Raw genomic sequence first — 5,000 nt, forward strand, 5'->3', positions numbered from 1 at the left:
AGGTCCGCCATGTCGAGCGCACCACAAAACATACCGCCATCTGTAGGTCTCCCTCAGCATGAGCTCCTGCAACGACGATACCGCCATCTATGGGACGCCAAGCCGACTAAGACATCGATGGGCCCACAGTGCCCATCTTTCGACGCCACCCACAAAGCATGCAGCCTGTGTCGACCACAGCACCCAAACGCCAGTGCCTCTGCCGCACAACGTCGTGGACCGGCAATCACACCACCCGCACCCGCTCGTGCCCCACCCCAACCGCCAAACTCGCAACGCCAGCGGATGAACGGCGGAAGTTTCCCGCACTCGTAATGTGCAATCCACACCTATAACTTGCGTTTCATGAAGAGTTATGTCCAATATGCGACATTCCCGCTGTCCCTATACATGAGCTGCGAGCTGTACCACGTACAAGCTACAGACGCGATCGCATTGCTCACTGTACTGATTCCCATGCCGAGCGATCAGCTAGGAAGCGCCCCATCCATGTCGGTACCCGTGGGCGTTGCACTCGCAGTCGCAAAAAACGTTGGGCAAATATATATCTCGGAACAGTAACGACAGTCGGAGCCTCCTGGCGTTGCACTCGCAGTCGCAAAAAACGCTGGGCAAATATATTTCTCGGAAGAGTAACGACAGTCCGAGCCTCCTGCGTGGGAAGAGTCTTTCTAGGCCCTGACCCACGGGAAGGGTTTAGCTTCCCCCATCCCGGACATTTGAAGTCGTCACACTACCGGTATTGACTAATAGACTGATTGCTGATAATCACTAGCCATACACTGGGGGAAACGGCCGACAGGGGCAGCAACATAGTGGAGCCGCAGTGTCACTAATGTACAGAGATAGAACAGTTTCGACTGGAACCAGAGTAACCGTATACACGGCACTGATTAGTAATAAATGCAGAGCCATCAGAATACAGATAATATATACAACCGTCCCTATACATGCTGAAAGACTCTGCACACAATGAGAACCACACGTCAGCCAGACACTATCACACACTACTCTCTGCCTCTAACAGGCACACACACAATATCTAACCACCAGCATGGAAGAACATCCGGTGCATCCTCTCCGCCACATTACACAATCCACACTATCATAACCAGACCGGGAGGTCCACCCAGAAAACAGAATATCCCACCCTTCCGACATCCGCCATTGCTCAGCTAAGCCACGAACACCCACACATGTCCTACACAGGGGTGCACCCAACATCACCATACTGCCTCCTGTCACAGTACACAAACAATGGCAGGAATGAAAGACACAGATCTGCCACAACCTTGGAATCGGAGCGCCGCCTGTCATGAGCCACAAGTGCATCCTGACGTGACAAATCGGATGATCCCGCAGGCATGCACTTACGATAATCACTATCAACGAACCTGCCGCCGCCCCCCCCCCAAATACACCTTTCCCTACAACAATGTGTACCTTAACCTAAGCTATATCGTACCTTAACCTAACCGACATTGCGCCTTAACCTAACCTACGTTGTACCTTAACCTAACCTATGTTGTACCTTAACCTAACCTATGTTGTACCTTAACCTAACCTACGTTGTGCCTTAACCTAACCTACGTTGTGCCTTAACCTAACCTACGTTGTGCCTTAACCTAACCTACGTTGTGCCTTAACCTAACCTACGTTGTGCCTTAACCTAACCTACGTTGTGCCTTAACCTAACCTACGTTGTGCCTTAACCTAACCTACGTTGTGCCTTAACCTAACCTACGTTGTGCCTTAACCTAACCTACGTTGTGCCTTAACCTAACCTACGTTGTGCCTTAACCTAACCTACGTTGTGCCTTAACCTAACCTACGTTGTGCCTTAACCTAACCTACGTTGTGCCTTAACCTAACCTACGTTGTGCCTTAACCTAACCTACGTTGTGCCTTAACCTAACCTACGTTGTGCCTTAACCTAACCTACGTTGTGCCTTAACCTAACCTACGTTGTGCCTTAACCTAACCTACGTTGTGCCTTAACCTAACCTACGTTGTGCCTTAACCTAACTTACGTTGTGCCTTAACCTAACCCATGTTGTGCCTTAACCTAACCCATGTTGTGCCTTAACCTAACCCATGTTGTGCCTTAACCTAACCCATGTTGTGCCTTAACGTAACCCATGTTGTGCCTTAACGTAACCCATGTTGTGCCTTAACGTAACCCATGTTGTGCCTTAACGTAACCCATGTTGTGCCTTAACGTAACCCATGTTGTGCCTTAACGTAACCCATGTTGTGCCTTAACGTAACCCATGTTGTGCCTTAACGTAACCCATGTTGTGCCTTAACGTAACCCATGTTGTGCCTTAACGTAACCCAATTTGTGCCTTAACGTAACCCAATTTGTGCCTTAACGTAACCCAATTTGTGCCTTAACGTAACCTAATTTGTGCCTTAACGTAACCTAATTTGTGCCTTAACGTAACCCATATTGCGCCTCAACCTAACCTATATTGCGCCTTAACCTGACGCACGTTGTCGCTGAACCTGCTCTGTAATTGTTATGCAACTCGTTAAATTAGTGTAGTGTTGCCTAACCGCAACCCTCGCAATATAGTTCGCTATTCGCACTGCCCGGTCCCCTGTGTATCGCGTCATGTTAAACACCTTGCAAGTGTTGCTGACTTTCCACATGCTCCTGCTATACACTGTAATGTGGATAGCAGCAGGACGTACATGCCCCCCCCCTTCCCCCCTGCCTTCGCAAGCTGGTCGTTGAGAAGTTTGCATGTTCAATGCCCTTCGCATGCCGACGTACTCAGCCTACGTTGTGGTACGGCCTGTCACCTGTCCGCGGATGTACGCAAAACCCACAAACTGTGCTGCACATTGGTCCGTATGTACTGAATGATACATCGTGGCACATGTGTGACCGTACGACGACTGCGCCTAGCAACGGCGGACCATACAGTCCAAATATTGTGGACGCAGCTACGTGTCGTCTCCCTTTAGGAGCTGGATTGCAGTGTGGTACGCCATTCAGACGTGTGGGAGGAACGGACGCCCTGGATGGCGATCAGCATGAGCAGTCTGTTGATGTAGTGGAGCGTGTATTCGGACGTAGTCGTCTCTTCTCACACACTGTGATAGCATGTTGCACCGCGTTCCACATCTGCGACATGCTGCAGAGGCCGGCTGACAGTCGTTCGCGCAATGGACACCGCATACGTACGGGGGCTACCTTCCACGTGTTCTCTAGGCGTGCACATGTTGTTGCGTCTATGTGGGCAGACGTAGTGTGTTGTGACACCTGACACAGGCATGCAATACTCGTTGCAAATGGCGATGGACGTCTACGTTTGCTGGTGACGTTACGCAAATGAACAACTGGTAACCCGTTGTGGTGCGGTTGTTCTCGCTAGAGGTGAATCAGTGTTGGCGACGATCGGTCGAGCTATTAACCGGTTGTTTCATGGATACCCACCATGCCCACGAACGTGAAAGGGGACCCACCATGCCCACGAACGTGAAAGGGGATCTGGGTGTGAGGCGATACGCGGCGGTGGCTGGGTGGGACCGTCCCCGGCCGGTGAGGGGGGGCCGCCCGGCGTGCTGGCAGCACGGTGCGTGGGCGCACGCGCTACAGCCGGCTGGTGGGGGCGGCCAGTGGCAGGCGCGCCGGCCGACGGACGCGGCAGGCGGCGCAGCTGCGCGCCGGCGCCCCCTGCTCGCGGCGCCTTGCGGCCAAAGTAGGTCCTCGCGGGCCCGGTGCGAAGCGCGGTGGCCATCTGCAGTGTGCTGGTCCGATTGAGGACTGTGTGCGCTGAGGATGCGCCGCCGCCCGGCGCTCGGCGCCGCGACGCCGTCTGCTGCTCGGTCGCCCCAGCGGTTCTCGCAGGTGGTTTGTATCGCAGCTGTGCGGACGTGTTGGCGCGTGCGCTGTGCTGGGAGAGTTCGCTTCGGCACCCAAGTGGGGCTTTTGTCCTTCTGTGGCGCTGGCGTTGGAGCTGCCGGTCACCGTAGGTGGCGCGTGTTGTCTCCCGCCGGCAATGCCACGACAGCACGCTCCCGGGCCTCTGTCGGCAGCGGCAAGCTCAGTTGGGAGCACGGGTGGTCGCACCTAAAGCGTCTACTCGCCTAACTCCGGGCGATTGCGCCTCTCTCGAACCCGACCAAGTACTTAGGACGGCGCTGCGCGCCGCCGGGACCTGAGAGGGTTTCGAGGTGTGTTGTGCAGGGGAGCTCAGCCTCCTCCTGTTTGCAGAATAATTGAGCGGACGCTTGCGTGTTCGCGCGGGCCCCCGGGACACACTCCCGGGCGGCCGGCTGCTCAGCTCTAGTTGACGCAGCTCCCTGGTTGATCCTGCCAGTAGTCATATGCTTGTCTCAAAGATTAAGCCATGCATGTCTCAGTACAAGCCGCATTAAGGTGAAACCGCGAATGGCTCATTAAATCAGTTATGGTTCCTTAGATCGTACCCACGTTACTTGGATAACTGTGGTAATTCTAGAGCTAATACATGCAAACAGAGTCCCGACCAGAGATGGAAGGGACGCTTTTATTAGATCAAAACCAATCGGTCGGCTCGTCCGGTCCGTTTGCCTTGGTGACTCTGAATAACTTTGGGCTGATCGCACGGTCCTCGTACCGGCGACACATCTTTCAAATGTCTGCCTTATCAACTGTCGATGGTAGGTTCTGCGCCTACCATGGTTGTAACGGGTAACGGGGAATCAGGGTTCGATTCCGGAGAGGGAGCCTGAGAAACGGCTACCACATCCAAGGAAGGCAGCAGGCGCGCAAATTACCCACTCCCGGCACGGGGAGGTAGTGACGAAAAATAACGATACGGGACTCATCCGAGGCCCCGTAATCGGAATGAGTACACTTTAAATCCTTTAACGAGTATCTATTGGAGGGCAAGTCTGGTGCCAGCAGCCGCGGTAATTCCAGCTCCAATAGCGTATATTAAAGTTGTTGCGGTTAAAAAGCTCGTAGTTGGATTTGTGTCCCACGCTGTTGGTTCACCGCCCGTCGGTGT

General features: G+C 53.7%; 1 non-coding gene across 1 annotated transcript in view; it reads left to right on the plus strand.

The window, feature by feature from the left end:
• Positions 1 to 4,308: 4,308 nt before the first annotated feature.
• Positions 4,309 to 5,000, plus strand: part of LOC126439666 (small subunit ribosomal RNA) — a 1,909-nt gene continuing 1,217 nt past the window's right edge. The window contains exon 1 of the ribosomal RNA XR_007581301.1: positions 4,309 to 5,000. This exon is cut by the window's right edge and continues 1,217 nt beyond it. This is a non-coding gene — a ribosomal RNA (small subunit ribosomal RNA).

The sequence above is a fragment of the Schistocerca serialis genome, unplaced genomic scaffold (assembly GCF_023864345.2).
Source record: "Schistocerca serialis cubense isolate TAMUIC-IGC-003099 unplaced genomic scaffold, iqSchSeri2.2 HiC_scaffold_133, whole genome shotgun sequence".
Classification (NCBI taxonomy): domain Eukaryota; kingdom Metazoa; phylum Arthropoda; class Insecta; order Orthoptera; family Acrididae; genus Schistocerca; species Schistocerca serialis.